Source organism: Orycteropus afer, unplaced genomic scaffold (assembly GCF_000298275.1).
Source record: "Orycteropus afer afer isolate SDZICR_OR568_19922 unplaced genomic scaffold, OryAfe1.0 scaffold00022, whole genome shotgun sequence".
Lineage (NCBI taxonomy): Eukaryota > Metazoa > Chordata > Mammalia > Tubulidentata > Orycteropodidae > Orycteropus > Orycteropus afer.
In genome coordinates, this window is record NW_006921609.1 from 19,093,452 (window position 1) to 19,115,124 (window position 21,673).

Consider the following 21,673-nt stretch of genomic DNA (forward strand, 5'->3'; position numbering starts at 1 on the left):
CTCATAGCGACCCCTTTGGATTTCTGAGGTAGTAAATCTTTATGGAAGTAAATTGGTCTATCTTCCATCCACAAAGTGGCTGGTGGGTTTGAACCTCCAAACTTCTGGTTAGCAGTCAAATGCCTTAGACACTATGCCACCAGAGGGCCTTTCATTCTTATTATGCTTCCAAAAATTCTTGATGCTTTCTAATATTCCTTTATGTCTTCTCTATTACTGCCACCACTATCACAGAGGCAGTTACTAGCAGTCCCAAATTAAGATAGACCCCTCAGTTTTTTGTTTTGTTTTGAATTTTTTTTTTTTTTTCCATAAGATGTTCTATTTTGAAATTTGACAATACTTGGTAGTATTACCAAGTGTTAAGGAGCCCTGGTGGTGTAAAAGCTTAAGTGCTTGGCTACTATCTAGAAGGTTGGTTGTTCAAGCCAATCCAGCAGCCGCACAGTAGAAAGACCTGGTATTATGCTCCCATACAGTTTGTTGTTGTTGTTGTTATGTGCTGTCGAGTCAGGAATTCCTATGATGCAGTTCTACTTTGTTGTGTGGCGTTATATTGAGTCCGAATCTACTAAACAACAAATAAGTGTTGCATATTATATCATTGGTGCTTACAAAATATGAACCTGAATTCAGCAAGAGTTTCAGCATTTCGATGTTCTTCTTACCTTAGGGTTAATATTGTTGATCTATGAAGAAACCTACCTCACCAAACCTACCCTCATCCATTTGCTTCATCCTCATCCATTAGTCTCTAAGCCCCTTAAGTCACTCCTCCTGTAAACGTTAAAAAAAAAAAAAAAAAAAAAAAAAACCTCACTGCATGGAGTCAGATCTGACTCATAGCGACCCCTCCTTGGTTTTCAGTGCATCCACCTATGTAGATTAGATATCATTATTCCTAACTAATGACTGCATAGTCATACACTTGCAGATGAAATAATATATACTGCTGATGTACTCCCCCCAAGGTTAACTGCCCCTGAAATAAACCTTGAAATCTGCTTTAAAGAAAACCACGAGTAAACCTTACTTATAAAAGAGCAGTGCAAAATGTTCAGTGTATTTCTAAACATCTCATCATAGCAAAAAAATAACCATCAAAGGGAAACCCAGTCAAGGTTAAAAGCAGCACTAAAAAGTGATTCATCTGGTAAACAGAAGTAGGTGTAATTATCACAAAAGCAAACTTTGCCAAGGGGATAACTGTCAGGGCTCTTGCAGTAAAAGGTCTCTTTACCATTTTAATCGGACAGGCTGAGAGTTCCCTAGTGAAAACAAGTCTCAATAAAATCACAAATGTAACTACTATTTTCTGAATTTCCATTTTAGCTATGGCTACCAAAACCAGCTTAAAATTTGCAATTCAAATGACACAGGCAGATTGACTGATAATAGGGATAGTGAAAAAAAACTTTTAGCACCTTATTTCTATGTATTGGGAAATACTCTTCACCAGCAATAAAACTTTAAATAAATTTTTGTTTGTTTATTAGAAGCCAAATAGCCCTCATTCTTCAAAGAAACCAAAGTCAAATTTTAGTTTGAGATGCAATCTGCATTGAGGAACTTTTAAAATAAGAGTTCCCTCTCACAAGACTCACAAGCTGACTAAAGATGGAACTTTTATACTATTTATGTGTCACTGCTCAATAGGAACTGAGCACTTTTCAAACAGCCCCCTCCTTTAAAATATAATGAACTTGAGTGATATAAAGGGAAGGGAGTTGTTCTAGGTCATACAAAAATGGTAAAATTGACTCACCCTGGTATCTTGACATCTATACACCAAACAAACAAACCAAGCTTGTTGTCAAATAGATAATAATTCATGGTAACCTCTGGGTAGTGTAAAAGGTTTCCGCTTAACTACTAACAGATCGTTGGCTGTTGGAATCTACCTAATAGGTCTCTAAAAGTAAAAGCAAGGGATTGGCTCTGTAAAGATTACAGAAAACCAAACTAAACTCATTGCCGTTGAGTCGGATCTGACTCATAGTGACCCCTTCTTGGGTTTCCAAGGTAGTATCATTATGGAAGTAGATTGCCAAATCTTCCTTCTGAGGAGTGGCTGGTGGGTTTGAATCGCCAGCCTTCTGGTTAGCAGTCAAATGCCTTAGGTACTACCCTGTAAAGATTACAACCAAGAAATTTCTATGGAGCAATTCTACTCTGTAATCATGAGGCTGCAATTAGTCTTGACACTTAGATTTCTGCTTTTTCTATTACTCTAGGAGTCCCTGGGTGGTGCAAATCTCTAATGTGCTTGGCTGCTAACCAAAAGGTTGGATGTTCAAGTTCACCTAAAGGAAAATTGGAAGAAAGGCTAGTGATTTACTTCTGAAAAATCAGCTATTAAAACAAATAAACAACAAGTCAGAGTCAACTGAACAACAATAGGTTAGGGTACTATCCAATTCTGTCAAATAGAACTTTCTGTGATTCACAAAAATAAACATTATTTGATGGTTACCAGGCATGGGAGAAGAAAGGAGGGTAAACCACTAACTAGAGAGTAGATATACATTAACTTTAGTTAAGGGGATGGCAAAAAACAATAAGGGCAGGTCAGCACAAATGATCATGCAAAGGAGGGCGCTGTGTGGGGTACAAGAGTTAAAGACAACAGAGATAAATATTAATACATAACTAACCCTACAATAACAATAACAACAATAATCTACCAGTGGTGCCCTGTCTCGTGCCAGCTCCATGATCCTTGCAATTCTTGAGCCCATCACTGCAGCCACTGTGTCAATCCATCTCGTTGAGGCCCTTCCCCTCTTTCGGTGACCCTCCACCTCACCAAGCATGACATACTTCTTCAGGGACTGGTACCTTCTGACAACATGACCAAAGTAGGTGAGATGAAGTCTGGCCATTCTCGCTTCCAAGGAACATTCCAGATGAACTTCCTCCAGGACAAATTTGTTATATCTTTTAGCAGTCCATGGTACTTTCAGCATTCTTCACCAGCACCAAATCTCAAAAGCATCAATTCTTCTTAAGTCTTCTTTATTCATTGTCCAGCTCTCACATGCATATGTTGTTGTTGTTGTTGTTGTTATGTGCTGTCAAGCAATTCAAAATATCATGGCTTGTGTCAGGTAACCTTAGTGCTCAAGGAGACATTTTTGCTCCTCAGCATTTGAAAGAGGTCCTTTGCAGCCAACTTGCCCAGTGCTATATGTTGTCTGATGTCCTGTGATACCTCCATTGGCATTGATTGCAGAACTAAGCAATGTGAAGTCTTTGACAACTTCAATCTTTTCTCCATTTATCATGATGCTGCTTACAGACCAGTTGTGAGGATTTTTGTTTTATTTATATTGAGATGTTATCCATACTGCAGACTGTATTCTTCAATCTTCGTCAGCAAGTGCTTCAAGTCATCTTCACTTTCAGCAAGCAAAGTTGTGTCATCGGCATATCACAGGTTGTTAATGATGCTTCCTCCAATCTTGATGCCACATTCTTCTTCATATAGTCCAGCTTCTCGGATTATTTGCTCAGCATATAGATCATATAAGTATGGTGAAAGGATACAAACCCAATACACTTCCTTCTTGATTTTAATCCATGCAGTGTTTCTGTGTTCTGTTCAAATGACAGCCTCCTGGTCTATGTACAGTTTCCTCATGAGCACAATTAAACGTTCTGGAATTCCCATTCTTCTCAATGTTACCCATAATTTGTTATGAGCCACACAATCAAATGATTACAAATAGTCAAAACACAAATAACATCCTTCTGGTGTTCTTTGCTTTCAGCCAAGATCCATTTAACATTAGCAATGATATCCCTCATTGCACATCCTCTTCTGACTCCAGCTTGCATTTCTGGAAGTTCCTCTTCAATATATTGCTGCAACCATTTTTGAATTATCTTTGTAAGATGTTACTTGCATACGATATTAATGATATTGTTAGATAATTTCCACATTCTGTGGGATCTCCTTTCCTTGGAATGAGTAAAAATATGGATCTCTTCAGTCATTGGGCCAGGTAGCTGTGTTTCAAATCTCTTGGAATAACCAACTGAGTGCCTCCAATGGGGCATCCATCTGTCATAATCTCAATGAGTATTCTGTCAATTCCTGGAGCCTTGCTTTTTGCCAATTCCTTCAGCACAGCTTTGATTTCTTCCTTCAATACCATTGGTTCTTGATCATATGCCACCTCCTGAAATGGATGAAGATCAACCAGCTATTTTTGGTACAATGCCTCTTGGTATTCCTTCCATCTTCTTTTAATACTTCCTTCATCATTAAATATTTTGCCCGTAGACTCTTTCAGTATTGCAATTCGAGGCTTAAATTTTTTTCCTCAATTCTTTCAGCTTGAAAAATGTCAAATGTATTCTTCCTTTTTGTTTTTATAACTCCAGGTTTTTGCACATTTCATTATAGTAATTCACTTTGTCTGCTTGAGCTGCTCTTTGAAATCTTATGTTCAGCTGTTTTATCTTGTCATTTCTTCTAGCTACTGTCTACTCAGGGGCATTTTTTAGAGTCTCTTTTGATATCCATTTTGGTCTTTTATTCTTTCCTTTTCTTTTCTTTTAATGACATCTTGCTTTCTTCATGGATAATGTTCTTGATATCATTCTGTAATTTTTCTGGTTTTTGGTCATTGGTGTTCAATTAATCAAATCTATTCTTTAGATGGTCTCTAGATTCAGGAAGGATATATTCAAGGTCATATTTTTGCTTTCATTGACTTGTTTCAGTTGTCTTCAACTTTAAATTGAACTTGCGTATGAGCGGTTGATGGTCTGTTCCACTGTAAGCTCCTGGCCTTGTTTTGGCTGAAGATATTGAATTTTTCCATCATGACTTGCCACAGATGTAGTCAATCTGATTCCTGTGTACTCCATCTGGTGAAGTCCACATATGTAGCTGGCATTTGTGTCATTGAAAAGATATCTGCAATGAATAAGTCATTGGTCTTGCAAAATTCTATCATGCAGTCTCCAGAGTTATTTCTTTCACCAAGACCAAATTTTCCAACTACCAGTGATTCTTCTTTGTTTCCAACTTTTGCATTCCAGTCACCAGTGATAATTAACACATCTTGATTGCATATTTTGTCAATTTCAGACTGTAGAAGTTGATAAAAATCTTTATTTTTTTCATCTTTGGCTTTGGTGTTTGGTGTGGAAATTTGAATAATTGTAGTATTAACTGGTCTTCCCTGTAGTTGTATGGATATCATCCTATCACTGACAGCATTGTACTTCAGGACAGATCTTGACACATCCTTTGTTATGATGAACACACCATTCCTCTTCAAATTGTCATTCTTGGCATAGTAGATCATATGGTTGTCTGATTCAAAATGCCCAGAACCTGTCCATTTCAGCTCACTGTTGTTCTTGTTGCTATGTGCCACCAAGTTGGACCTGAGTCATAGTGACCCCTTCTTGGGTTTCTGAGGCTGTATCACTATGGAAGTAGATTGCCCAACCTTCCTTAATGCCTAGGATATCAATCTTTATGCATTCCATTTCAGTTTTGACAACTTCTAATTTTCCTAGATTCATGCTTTGAACATTCCATGTTCCAATTATTAACGGAAGTTTACAGCTGCTTCTCCTCAAATTGAGTCATGCCATGTCAGCAAATGGAGGTCCTGAAATCTTTATTTTATCCATATCATTAAGATTGGTTCCACTCTGATGATGCAGTCTTTCCCACTTGTATTTTGAGTGCCTTCCAACCTAAGGGGCTGGTCTTCCTGCACTGTATCAGACAGTGTTTCAGGGCTATTCAAAAAGTTGTCTAGTAATGTATCAGAGAGTATTTTTCTGCTATTCATAAGATTCTCCCTGGCCAATTCTTTGAGAAGTGGATGGCCTCTTCCTTCTCCCTAGTCTGTCTCAGTCTTTGAGCTGAGTTGACACCTGTGCATCATGTGAAACCCTGCTGGCATTAGAGACACCTGTGGCACAGCCTCAAGCCTCACAGCCATACACAAATCACCACAGTATGACAAACTGACAGACAAGTTTGTCTTACTTATCTGTTCAAAACCTTCCTGCCCTCCCCTTTCCTGGATCCTGTGGCTCTGTTGTCCTGGCTTTTTCCTTGCTTCTTGGGTGTGAGGCCTGTCTCCTTCCCCTTACCTGGATCCCTCAGCTCTGTCTTATCCCCACCTCTTTCCCTGCTTCCTGCATCTGGGTGGGGCCTATCTGCCTCCCCTTACCTGGGTTCCTACAGCTCTGTCTTGTCTCCGGCTCTTGCCCTCTTCTCCATGCCAGGGTGTGGGGCCTGTTTGCCTCCCCTTATCTGGGTTCCTGTGGCTCTGTCTCCTCAGATATAAACTAGTGAAATCCTTGAGACTATATCCCTTAGTCATTCATCGAACCTGGAATTGATCTCAGTTACATGACTCAATTTTTAGCCAAACAATAGGCAAGTATATAAGGTGAACAATAAAACTAGGAAGGTATGCAGTCCATAGAATAAGCAACCAGTTGAGATCAAAAGCACAGTATTTGCCCAAGTACAAAGTTCAGGAGGGAGGAAGGATCAGGAGAGGAGGAATAAGGAAAACAAGAAACAGAGGGAGGAAATGGGAAGAGTGATATTACATTGAGGGGATAGCAATCAATGTGTATGTATTCTTGAATGGAAAGCTTATTTTCTCTCTAAACTTTCACCCAAACCACAACAAAAAGTGTGTGTGTGTGTGTGGGGGGAGAACTTTCTGTGATGATGTTAATATTCTATAACTTCATTTTCCAATATGATAGACACAGGCCACATATGGTTATTGAGCTCTTAAAATGTGAATTAGTTTGACTGAATTATCACAGAATTTTCTATTGTTTTAAAATTAAATTAAAATACCCATTTGTGCCTAGTGGCTCCCTTATTAGGTGGCACAAAAAGATCATCCAGTAATCAGCCCACTAAGTGCTCTGAGTATTTTCTATCTCTGTCAAATCCCAATTGAACTGACCCAGAATATAAAGTGTGACTGTAGTCTCTTTGAAATAGGGACCAAGACTTTGGATTTCTTTGCATTTCCTGCAGATTAACAGCTGATTTTGAACAGAGTAGGCACAGAGAAAAAAAAAAAATCCATCAATACTATAAACACATATTTGCTTTGATAAATGCCAGAAGTAGAAAAGAACACAAGTTAGATATCTGTTAATAAAAACTGCTTTATAAGCACATTTCGCTGAGAGATAAGCTCATTTTTTTCCTTGAAGATGACTAATCCTTCATCCAGGAAGAGCCTCAATACACAGTTATCTAATCTGAGCCTAATTCACGCATGATACAACTCTTGGTGACATTCAACCTAGAGTATGGGAGCACTATCACAGCTTTTTATTATATAATAAAAGATACAGCTTTTCTATGTAATAAGTCATTTCCCTTTGCCTCAAAAGAAAATTTGATAAGGCTAATTCCTCCATTCTTTAACATAAAGGAAAAACACAGAGAGAATAGTATTAATTTTACCTTTCAGATGGCTATTTATGTGGAATGTCAGTGAAAAAGGGAAAATACCCTCAACAAGATGGATCAAAATGATGGGCTCAAGCATAGCAAAGATTGTGAGGATGGTACAGCACTGAGCAGTGTTTCATTATGTTGTACATAGTTCACTATGAGTCAGCATTGGCATAACAGTACCTAACAACAAAAACAACAGTTAAGTGGTAAATGTAAGCTTTCTGCAACTAAAAACGGGTGGGGGAGGTGTAGGTGGTTGTGAGAAAGTTAGAATCAAATTGTAATCATAGTGATACCTTTAATTATCACTTCCCTTTATAAAAAAACATTGAGCTCTTGTAGTGTCGTGATTAAGGTATTTGACTGCTAACCAAAAGGTCAGTGGTTCAAACCTACCAGCCACTCCATGGAAGAGAGATGAAGCAGTCTACTTCCATAAAGATTAACAGCCTTGGAAACCCAAAGCATGACTCTATGATTTGGAATTGACCTGACGGCAGTGAGTTTGTTCAGCAGTTAGTTGGTTTGATTTTGATTTTACCATAAACCCTGAGTTTTTTCAAACTTCTTAAGTAGTTCTCCCCAGAGGACGCCTCAAACAGAAATAACATCAGTTACTACTTCAGCTTAGTAGTCTTCCCTAGTTAGTTTGATTCATTTTTTAATTAGATTTATTTTGAGATAAACATGGCCATTAATACCATATGTTATCAAAAAAGTATAATTTCTTTCTTTCTATCTTTTTAAGTAAATAAAAAACATTCTTAAAGATTTAAGAAAAAAGGATGGCTTAGAACAACCACCATCAGTTAAAAAATTCTTGTTGAATATACCTCGAGGGAGCTACTTTAGAAATCCTTGCAATGAATGTCAAATTCCATCGACCTCTTAAGAGGCCAAAAGGTCTTTTACCAGGTCTTAGAATTGCTTCATCTCCTTAAGCTGTCCTCTTTGAAGCAAGCAGTTTTGATGCTCTGAAAACCAACATTTATATCTATTGCTTCCAGTCCCTAAGGATCATAATTTCTTTGAGCTAAAGAATCAATGGTGTTACCTGGGTAGTTTATTTAAAGACTATTTTGTTGTTTCTGTGTTACCTTAAAACTGTGCCAGGACTTCATCTTTTAACTCAAACAACTGCTTTACTTTGTATAATGAGATTTCTACTAGATCCATTCTTCTAACTTAAGGGAAAGTTGCTTAATTGTGAATTAGAATTTTTCCTTACCAATGAAACTTTATACTATATGCCGTCAGTAATGGACTTTGAAGAACTTCATAATCACCAAGGTAACATATACTCATACACCACGGTTAAGAGAATTGTATGGTCATTGTAAATTTTCACAATAGGTAAAATCTGGAGAGATAGAGCAATTATTCAATCAATAAATCATGAATGGAAAAATATTACTGTGTAAATATTTATCTTCTTTGTTTAAAGATTACAATATCGTGGGATGCAACTGCAATGATTTTCACAATGTTGCATTTGAAGATGATCCTAAATCACTGTGGCAATTACTGAGATTTTTAGAGATTTAATTTTCACCTAATAGGCTTAAAAATCCACCTATCCTTCATCCTGTAGAGCCTTCAAGTGGATGATATAAGCCCAAGATATTATCCTTTAGCTTTCAAAGATAGCCATTAAGTGAATATATATATATACACCAAGATTTGGGGGATCCTAAGCTTATGCTTAGCACAGTTTCTGAAAAGACTAACCCTACTGAGCTTTTCAAATCCCCAAGGCCCAATTATATTTCTTTGCTTCAGCATCCTTTTTCAGATGTTTTCACCACTGCTGGTGAACACAGATAACATTGGGGTCACTGATGACAGGGGGAATTACTGAAAAGAGGCCATTGAATATATTAATTGCAATTTATTAGGTGATTACAATCATTGTTTCCTGAAGAGGTTAGTACTATTCACATAATCATATAATCTCAGAATTGAACAGTCCTCAGATGTAAAATAGACTATTTGCTGCAGCTTAATTTTCCTTCCATATTGAATTCTTCAACTATTTTAAGACAGCTATCATTCCTGCCTCTAGAGTTTTCTCTCATCCAAGCTAAATATTCCCAGTTTCTTTCTACTCTCTTTCCACCAGCCACCCCCTGCCTATCCAACCTCAGTCACACACTCATTTCAAAGCTAATAGAACCTTCAAAGGCATTAGCTTTTAAAGATAGACACATCAAACTTTATTCATATTGAGTTTACAGTCAAATTGAAAATCCTGAGACTTTTTTACATGTGCTTTAGTTATAGCTTTTCCTATCTTACATTATTCAATTAGATTTTTTGACCTAAGCATAGTTTTTCATATTTATCATTGTTAAATGTAGTCTCTTTAAGACAGTCTATTGTTTCATTTTGCTGTGATCTTCATTTCTTAATCTGAATAAATAATCAGAGAATATTTAAAATGCATGTATTTAAATCAATAAAAATATGAGCAATTAGAGAAATTAAATTACAAGAAAAAAATGCCAAATACTTTCACTTACTCTTTTTTTAAGAATTTTTTTATCTAATAAATTTAAAGTGTATCTTAGTATAATTAAAGTTTAAATTTTAGGAAAAAAATGAAATAATTATACTTAGTCAAGGAGTATTGACTGAACAGAACCTGAAAACTTTTCATTTACTTTGCAATTATACCAAACAAGTGATTTTGAGATTTATGATATTTGTACTCTCAAGAATCACTGATATTCTATTAAACAAAGAAAAAAAGAAAAGGACCAGGTTTGCTGGTCTGATAGAGCCTGATGGAACCACCAAGACTATAGCCCCTAGCTGCTCTTCAGGTCTCTGGAAGTGAACCCACTCCTGTGGCTTCCAGCTAAACAAAAGACAAGCATATAAGCTGACATTTACATTAGGTAGACATACTCCTTGGAGAGAACAATCATGGAAGAATAGAAGGGTTGTGTATGCACAGGAATACAGCTCAGGGGTCAAGAGTATATGGAGGGAAGGGCACAGGGAAGAGGTAACTATGGGGAGGATGTAGGAGGGGAGCTGTTAGATTGTGGGAAATTGCAGTCAATGTCATGAGACAACGTGTATGTGAGCTGCTGTTTGGAAAATGAATTTGCTCTGTAAATTTCCACCCAAATCACCATAAAAAGAAAAGAAAAGAAAATGCAAATGAAGTGTCGAACTGAAAAAAAATATGAATCACTGATATTCTTCATTATGGTTGTTCAAAAGGATTTTTCAAAAGTATCAAATAAAGAAAAACTTTTAAGTTTATATGTTGTTATTGTTTGCTTCCAATAAGTTGATTTTGACTCATGGTGATCTTATGTTCACAGAGTAGAACTGCTCATATATATATATTTAGTGCCTGGGTGGTATAAATGGTTAATATGCTCAGCCACTAACTGAAAGGTTGTAGGTTCAAATATACCAAGAGTAACCTCAGAAGAAAGGGCTGGCAATCTACTTGCAAAAACTCAGCTATTGAAAACTTTATGGAGCACAATTCTATTCTGACAGATGACATCACCATGAGTCAACAGCAACTGATTTGGTTTTATGTGTGTTACCAAAAATATTGAATATATTATGGACTCCAAGAAGAACAATCATTCTTGGAAAAATACAGCCAGAGTTCTCCTTATAAACGGGGATGGAAAGACTTTGTCTCACTTACTTTGGACACATCATCAAGAAAGAACAATTGATAGAAGAGAACATGGTGATTGATGGGCAAAGTAGAGGGTCAACGAAAATGAGGGAAACCCCCATGACATAGACTGACATGATAACTATAACAATGAGCTCAAACATAACAAGAATTGTGAGGAAGGCACAGGACTAGACAAAGTTTGGTTCTGTTATACAGAAGGTCACTGTGAGTCAGATCTGTTTTTGATGGCAAACAAAAATACACACAAACACACAGAGAGACACTCACACATATGCACATACATATATTCCAAATTTGTATTTGGGATATCATTATTATGCATTAAAATCACTGGTGGTATAGTGCCTAAAACATTTGATTTCTGATCAGAAAGCTGGAAGTTCAAACCCACTAGCCACTCCTCAGAAGGAAGATTGGGCAATCTACTTCCATAGAGATACTGCCTCAGAAACCTGAGGGGTCATTATGACTCTAAACCAACCTAACAGCAATGGGTTTGGTATTTTTGGTTTGGATATATTCATTAAAACAATCCAAATTTTAAGAAGGCTAAAAACAATTTTAAAAAATTGCTAAATTATGAATGTTATGAAAACTATATGACTATTATAACTCATGGATATTTTTAATCAAAATGTAACAAATATTCTAATGAAAAATTTTAAAAAGAGCATTAAGATAATGTTTATGGTTGAGTTCATATTGTAAGTATCTCAAAAACAGAGGGATTAAAGTTAAGTTTCTTAAACACTACTTTGCCTATCCATTTAAGGATATCTCTTAAGCTTGAAATCCAAAGTTAGTTCATTTTTTGAACTCTGCTATTTGCTATTAGAGGTTATAATTATCATGCATTGATTTACTTATCTACTATCTTAAAATTGTGCTAGATGCTGATGTGTCACTAAAATTTCAGTGTATAAATATCTCTAATTCCTGTACGGAAATATGGTCCATGAGGACTAGATAAGAATTTTTCAAACTAACATGTTTTTGGGAAGTGTATGATGCTATGTGGGAGCTCTGGTGGTGTAGTGTCTAAGGCAATTTGACTACTAACCGGAAGGCTGGCAGTTAAAACCCACCAGCCACTCCTCTGAAGGAAGACTGGGCGATCTGCTTTCATAGTGATACTGCCTGGGAAACTCAAGGAAGGGTTGCTGTGTGTCAGATCTGACTCGTGGGCAGTGAGTTGAGTTCATGATGTTTTGTCAAACAGAAACACTTCCTTTCAAAAGCCAATGCTGTCACTCTTCCTACTCATTTCAAATTTGCTCTATTCACGTTTATATAATTTATGCAATGCTATTTGCAATAATATCCAGCAGCCTTGTAATTCCATATGTTTAAGCCATATAAAGAAAATTTCAATAGGATTATTACTTTTAGTAGAGCTATATTGCACATAAAGACCTTATTTTTCAAAGTATTATAGCCCAGTAAGTAACTTTCCTATTTGGGTTGCGTTTGAAGGCAAGTAATAGTTTTTAATGCATAAACTATTTTCAGATAGAATATTTTGTATAGTTTATATTTGAAAATAATCAATTTTAAGCAAAACAATTCCTTCTAATAATTTTAAGTGATGTGATAATACACTCTTTAGAAGCCGGCAGTTTGTATAAAAACAAAAGAAAGGTTAACAAATCATATAGTCAAGCTTACATATACAGACTAAAACTAATTCACTGCCTTGGAGTTGGATCCAACTGATAGTGACCCTTCCTTGGGTTTTGAGCCAGTATCACTATGGAAATAGATTGCCCAACCTTCCTTCTGAAGAGTGGTTGGTGGGTTTGAACTGCAGCCTTCTGGTTAGCAGTCAAATGCTTTAGGCACTATGCCACCAGAGCTCCACAGTATAGAGAAAAGGACAATCATATATAACCATGCAGGTAGGTCCAAAATCATTCTGTTCTCCTTTCTCTGGGATGAACCCACTTACATTATATTGCTAGCAAATTTCATAAAGTTAACAATATGGTACAATTTCTAGCCTGCCTGATATCCATAAGATCATGATTATTATAAATTATATGCCTAGAATTACCAAAATCAAACACACTTCCGAGAATACTAGGGTTTTATCAACAATCAATAATTTATAAATATGTCAATAAACTATTTTCTGAATGGCAATTTTTTAGGAATTTTTGAATGAATATTTGGTTTACATCTAAAGGTTTAAAAGAGTAATATTACACAAACTTCAAACAGGGACATTGTAGTCATTCTACTAGTGCAGAATTTTCCAAGCATTAGTGTGTTCTGTAAATATGGTCAACATATCATATTGAGGCCTAACTTTATTTCTCTTAATATTTCAAACTGATGGCATCATTCTAGGTACAGATAAGTGAACATTAGCATCTAAAGCACATCACCCACTCCCCCGGTCTCTATGTCAATGTCATACTACTACATATCCAGTTATCCTTTTACTACAGTTTCTAATTTCCCTTATTTGTTTCTCTGACATAAAACATACTTATCCTGGATAAGTAATACATTCATTTAGAACATTCTTAGTTCAGCTTACAAAAGGATATATGATTCAACTTTGAAAAATATGTATGTATATGCCTAAATATTCATACACACACACACATGTAATTTTAACTGTGATTTTTTTTCTTTTTTTTGGTTCTTAAGACTCCTAGTGATTATATTTTCAGAATTTTCTATATTCTCTGCATTAGTCATAAATTTATTTAAAAAGTGAGTAAAAGTCATTAGCAGACTCAATGATATGATAATAATAACCCTACAAAGTTTCAGCAATGGGGATACTAAGTCTAAATAACAATCTTCTATATTTCCCCTTCCTACATTCCCATAGTTACTGATAAACTTTTGTGGAATGTTAAATCATCATAAAAGATTGACCTTTTATTTGTTCATATGTGTAGAAATTTGAAGAAAAAGGAAAATCAAATGTGTTACAAAAAATAAAATTATGTTTGACTATAAAAAATAGCTGCATGCCATTCAATATAACACTAAGGTTGCACAGCAACTATAAAACTATCTTTAAATAAACCTTCCAGGTAGCATCATTGATTCTTCAGGTCTTTCAAGACCAAAAGAAATAGATACAAGTATTGGTGTTCAAAGTTTCACAAGTGTTTGCTTCAGAAATGACAGCTTATATAGATGAAAATATTCTGAGTCCCTGTCTAAAGGCCTTCGGCCTCTTAGGGTCAGAGGAAAATTGACATGCATGGCAGGAATTTGTGAAGTAGTTCTCTCAAAAGATGTATAAATGAAATTTTTACCAGATCTCTCCTGAGAGGGTGTGGATTTGGCAGCTGGGATCTAAGATCAGAGTTCTATAATAAAAAGATGACTTGGTGATAGAGCATATGAGCCAGAGTGAAGTCAGGTCCTTCCAGCAGTGCATGGAGTGGGGACACAGAAACATTAAAGGCAGTAACAACTGCCAAGGGACAAGGTACTGAAAGAGTCATCCAAAAGACAGAGCATTACAAGATCCTTTTTAACTTCTTAAAAATTATACAACTTTAGAGTTAGAAATTACTTCTCATTTCTTATTCAAAACTTTGTATTCCAGAGAAGTTGTTGTTGTGGTTAGTTGCTGTCTAATAGATGCCAACTCCATTTCATGGTGACCCCATGGTTAGAGAACTGGATTGCTCCACAAAGTTTCTTGGCTGTAATCTTACTGGAAGCAGATATCCAGGACTTTACTTCAGAGTACTGCTGGATGAATTCAAACGATAAACATTTAGGTTAGCCGGTGAGCACCCCCTAAGGACCTTCTAGGGAGGTTGGCAAGTTGTTATATTTAGTTGAATAGATCATAATTTATCTTACTTAAGCGATATTTGTTTGTTGTTTGTAGAATATGATTTCTTGAAGCATGAAGTCGTCTTGTTTTGTAAGTTGGTAAGAGCATAAACAGAGAAGCAGTGTAGTGAAGTTGTGTCAGTGTTTCTAACATAGAGGAAATGTGACTGAGATGATCTTCATAGTTTCTTGATCTACCACTCTTAAGTCAAGATCTGGGTAAAGCCCAGACCTAAAACATCATGGCATGTATACTAGATGACATGCTCTAATGTCAAGAGCAGATACAAGTCACCTTGTCAGCTCTTTCTGTACACAGATGTATTCAGGGTAAACTAGATACCACAGTAGTCAGAACTCTAAATTGGGCTCACTTTTCCTTCCTTTTCTCCTAAATCTTCTATTTTATTCTCTGGTACATGTTGTGAGGTTTGAGGTTGTGTCTGGAGTTGCATAAGTCCAGGCACAGGTACTGAGAGACAGTGAGTCAGTCAATAAATTCTCTCACAATTCCAAATACCTAAAAGGGAAGTTTGATTAGGATAGCTGGGTCCCTAAGCAAACCCTAGTGCAGCCAGCTATGACTGGGAAATGGGACACTAGTCACAGACATTATACAAAATGGGTGGATGACACAAATAAGTGTTCACCACGACTTCAGAACAAACTTGAGAGCTCAGCTTTATCATCTCCATCTTGCTTTGGAGGGAACTAAAACACTAATTTGCCCAAAGTCACATAGCTCTTAAATGAAATCAAAACAATTGCCTGTGATTCTATATTCAAACTCTGTCAACTTTACCACCTGATGAAATTGATATATTGCCTCACCTTCAAATATTTTAAACTCAGCAGAGGAATTAATCTTCAAAATTCAAATATACATGAAACTGATGATTATTTTAGAAAGATATATTTCATTCGTTGAAGTTTTGAGGCTGATATTCTTTGAGCAGAATTTAAGGTAGATAAAAATGCAGATATTTCCCTTAACTCTTAAATTGTGAATAGCCACATTATATTTTAGGATAGCTCATTTTTAAAACTTTTTAAATGAAGTGGTGTGAAAATAAGTACATTTCATAAAAAATATATGAGTGTTGAACTAGATATTCCATCTTCCTCATTCCTAGGACACACTAGCAAAGGAAAACAGTAGGGAGTCCCTATTACTATCTCCTTTCTATTTATTACTGGAAGTCGGTGGCATTGCTTTCATTTAATTTATGTTCATTTCTATGGGAAAAGGCTGTCATTAGTTACTGCAGATAAAAATAACAGTAATAGTGGAAGTCACCTTGATAATTCCACTTTAACTGTGATTTACTTTCAAAGTAATCATGGTTTTATACAAGTATTGGGATATTGTTCATTGTTTTTTCCATATTGTAATATTTTTAATAGAATTTTTTATAAGAAGAATTCAATTTAAAAATATAAACAAAAAGTAAATTATCTTTTTGTGTTGTTTTGCTTTACAAGGTGTCAGATGGACAGTATCAGATGACTTTTAATATGCTAGTTATAATGTCTTTAGGATCTGTACTAATTTTCTATTCTTAAAGATTTCCAAAGTATTTTCTTTTTTGTGCATACAAAATTTCCATATTATATCCTCAGTTAAAGAATAAAGACATGGTGCACTGTACAGCAAAACAAACTTTCTCTTGTTAAGTCTAGCAGGCACTATGCAATGCAATAATGGGTCTTTTACATAATATATGAAAAAATATTCTAACCCATAAAGAACCAAATATAAAGAGGTTCAGTGGAAGCTCCTCTATTCTTATGATTCATAATTAAGAATCATGGGAAGTCCTTCTAGATTCCGAAGGCACCTCATATGGCCACTCATTTCACAGTCAGTGGAGAAGAGATTCTCCTTTGTCACCTTTATTTTTCATCTTCTCTCTCCTCTCAAATATTATTTTATAATCAGTCTCTGGTATGTTGGATATTTCCATCTTTTATAATCATCTTTGGATCCTGTCCATACAAATTCAGTGCTAGATGATAACTGAGAAAGAACTTGGAAGGTGAGGACAAGGGAGAAGTGTTTCAGAGATTCAAAATGGAGTCTCATCAGTAATCACCACACTATTTCCCTCCAGCATCTTAGTGCTTGAAAAACTAGGAACAGCAGTTTGAATTAAGGATTTTAGTGCTCTGAACAGCTCACTGACTCAGAGTGCACCAAACACAGAAGAGGTAAATTAGAGGAAAAACACAGGGATAAAAATTTAAGGAAGTTCTACCCAGTGCAGGGCAGCCGGGAAGCTGAGAGAGGTTATTGGAAACTTCCCTGGGGTAGTCACTGACTGGTGGACTTGGGTGGCCACCTGAGATCTTTGTGAGCCAAGGAAGATGACACCCTATATCAGCATACCAGCGACCACACCAACAAACACCAGCAAACACCCCAAGGATCTACCTTCAGCACCTGATTTTATCAGTAACTTGAGTCGGCTAGGTACAAACGGGTATGCACAGCACCACTTAAACCCAATGGAGAGCTCACTGGTGCTCCAGGAGGGTGAGCTCACTCCCCCCTCAGAGGGTCACTGATGGGATTGGGTCAGCTTGGGAGGCATTGAGGGTCTGTGCTTGTGTTTGTCACTGATATCGGGACCACAGATTACTATCAGGCACTCTCCTGACTCCAGCACAGCTGAAATCACAGTATCTTTGGTGCAGCAGGTGGGCAGTATTACAAACAAACTCCTGAGCCGTTCACAGTCTGGGCAGATTGGGACAGTGCTGCGGGCAAACAAGGTGGAGAGAGAGGAATCCACGGCTGACTGCAGAGCCAGGAATTTGCCTTGGATCAGCTTTTTGGTGCCGAGGGGACTTGGAAGCAGGCTCTTTGAGTGTGCCTGAACCTGGTGGAAAGTGGAGACTCCCTAATAACAGGAATCTTTCCTGAACTTGAGCTGCGGGCTTGTAAACAACATTACATCATCAATAGTGGCTGGTGAAAAGCTCTAGGAACCGATCCTAGCAACACCAAGCTTTCCTTCTTCTGCTCCCACCTTCTCCACCAATAACTTCACTCATTCAATAGGGAAACCATATTCAGCCAATTACCATAAAACCTCCCTGTTCAAACTCTAAACTCTCTTTACGACAAACAGAAACACATAACCACATTCCACACAGTGATTCCACCATCACAAAGAAAACAACAGAGCAACCCAGCATACCTGAATCAATAACAAAATAAAATACATCAGCCTCACCTTTTCAAAATATTAAACCATAAAATCAAGACAAAACAAATCAACACATAGCCAGCAGTCAAGGCAACTTCAAAATGTCTAGGAAACAACAGGCAACCTCAAATCAAACAAAAAGACAGGACAAGGCATTAGAAGGAAAACCACAAACACAGGTCTCATTATAAATGGAAGAAGAGGAGGCAATAGAATTATCCAAGAAGGAATTTAGAAGATATGTTTATAGAGCTATACAAGAGTGTAAGGAAACCCCAAACAGAAACAAGGAGAACACAGACAGTTCCCTGGAGGAAATCAGGAAAATCATTGAGGAAGAGAATATTAAGATTAATGCACAATCAGAACTCATACAAAAACAGCAGTTAGAAATTCAGAAGATGTCTATTGATATGCAAATCATGAGCACTAAAATGACAGAACTACACAACACAGTAGCAGCTCAAAAGAGTATGAAAAAAGCATATCCCACCTAGAAGACAAATCTCTGGACACTAGCCTGTATGAAGAAAAATCAGAACAAAGATTTAAGAGAAATGGAGAGAACCTAAGAATTACATGCAATGAGATGAGATGAAACGATATAAGACTCTGGAATTCCAGAATGAGAAGAAGTAAAAAAGACCACGAGAAAACTGTGGAAGACCTGCTAACAGAAAACTTTCCCCATATCATGAAGGAAGAAAAGATATTTGTCCAAGAAACTCATAGAATCCCACACAAGATAGATCCTAAACGAAAAACACTGAGGCATATTATAATCAAACTTTCCAAAACCAAAGACAAAAAAATAAATAAGTAATTGAGAGCTGCCCAGGAAAGAAGAAATATTATTTATATAATACTCAGCAGAAACCATGCAGGCAAGAAGGCAATGGGATGGCATATATAAAAGTCTGAAGAAAAAAAAAAAAAAAAGACTTCCAACAAAGAATCCTATATCCAGCCAAATTATCCATCAAATATGAGGGCAAACTCCAGCAGCACACAACAGCAACTAACCTTTCAGAGGGAATAATACTTCTAGGTACAGACCCTCAAATGGAGAGGAAAACATGACAAAGTCTTTGCAGCACACACTGTTCTAAAAGTGTAGAGACAAGAATATACTCTAAGGTAACCACAGAGAAGAGTAACAATCCTTCTAAGCAAATCCAGAAGGAAGGAAAACATATGGGCTTAATAAACACAAAACCAATTATAAAGAAGAAAAGGGAGAAAGCATTAGCCAACAAACTGAACTCAGCACAGAAATATACACGGACCAAGGAATCACCAATGACATGACAAAAAGCACAATAGAATGACACCAATCAACTCATACCTATCACTAATTACAGTCAATGTGAATGGACTAAATGCACCCATCTAATGTACCTATCTAAATGCACCTATCAAGAGAAAGGGAGTGGCAGACTGGATAAGAGAAGAAGACCCATCGATATCCTGCCTATAAGAGACCCACCTTAGACACAAAGATAAAAACAAACTAAGAGTTAAAGGATGGAAAAGAATATACCAAGCCAATGGAAACCAAAAAAGGCAGGGGTAGCAATTATGATTTCTGATAAAATAGACATTAAGGTGAAACACATCTTAAGAGACAAGGATGGACATTATATGATGCTGAAAGGGTCAATCGACAAAGAAGATGTTACAATAATAAATATTTATGTAACAAAAGGCATACCCAATTAAAATGCTCCAAAATACATGATGCAAATATTAACTGAATTAAAAGAAATGATAGATAACTCTATATTAGCAATAGGGGACTTTAACACACCACTTTCAAGCAGAGACAGGTCAATGGGAAAAAAAACTCAGCAAAGATATGGAAGAACTTAACCACACAATCAACCAACTGGAACTCATAGACATATATAGAGCACTTCACCCAACAAAACACAATTCACATTCTTTTCCAGTGCACATGGATCTTTCTCCAGAATAGACCATATCTAGGACATAAAACAAGCCTTAATAAATTCAAAAGCATGGAAATACTGCAAAGCATATTCTCTGACAACAATGCTATAAAACTAGAAATTAATAATAGGAAGAGCAAGGAAAAAGCATCAAACGTATGGAAGCTGAACAACTCTTTGCTTAAAAACAATTGGGTTACAGAACAGACAAAAACTGAAAGAAAAAAAAAAAAAATCCTAGAAACTAATGAGCATGAAGATACATCCTACCAAAACCTATGGGACACAGCAAAAGCAGTACTCAGAGGACAGTTTATAGCAATAAATGCATACATCAAAAAAAAGGAAGGAAACAAAATAAATACTCTAACTTATCAACTCCAACAACTAGAAATATAACAACAAAAGAATCCTACAGTATCTAGAAGCAAGGAAATAATAATCAGAGCAGAAATAAATGAAACAGAAAACAAAAAAACCATAGAGAAAATCAACAAAACAAAGAGCTGGTTCTTCGAAAAGATTAATAAAATCGATAAACCATTAGCACACCTAACAAAAGAAAAGAAGGAGAAGACCCAAGTCACAAGATGTGTAAATGAAAGCGGTGTCATCACAACAGAACCAATTGAAATAAAAAAGATACTGACTGAATATTATGAAAAACAGTACACCAATAGATTTGAGAATCTAGAAGAGATGGATAAGTTTCTAGAATCACAAGATCTACGTAAAATATCCCACTCAGAAATAGAAAACCTGAACAGACCCATAACAAGGGAAAAAATTGAATAGGTCATAAAAAAACTTCCCACAAAGAAAAGCCCTGGCCCCGATGGCTTCACTGGAGAATTCTATCAAATATTCAGAGAAGAGTTGACACCTATGCTACTCAAGCTATTCCAGAACACAGAAAAAGATGGAGTACTCACAAACTCATTTTATGAAGCAAGCATAACACTAATATCAAAACCAAGGAAAGACAATACTGGAAAGGAAAGCTACAGACAAATATCACTCATGAACATAGATGCAAAAATCTTTAACAAATTCCTGGTCAACAGAATCCAACAACATATCGAAAAATTACTACATCCAGACCAAGTGGGATTTATACCAGGTTTGCAAGGATGGTTCAACATCAGAAAATCAATCAATGTAATTCACCATATAAACAAAACAAAGGAAAAGGACCATAAGATTATATCAATTGATGCAGAAAGGCCATTTGATAAAATCCAACATCCATTCCTGTTTAAAACTCTCAGCAAAACAGGGATAGAAGGGAAATTCTTCAACATAATAAAGGGTGTATATGCAAAGACAATGGCCAACATTGTTATTAATGGAGAAAGACTCAAGGCATTCCCCTTACAAACGGGAACCAGACAGGGTGCCCTCTATCACCACTTCTATTTAACATTGTATTGGAAGTCCTGGCCAGGGTAATAAGGCAAGAAAGAGAAATAAAAGGCATGCATATTGGCAAAGAGGAATTAAAACTATCTCTATTTGCAGATGATATGATCATATACATAGAAAACCCAAGAGACTTAATAAAAAGACTACT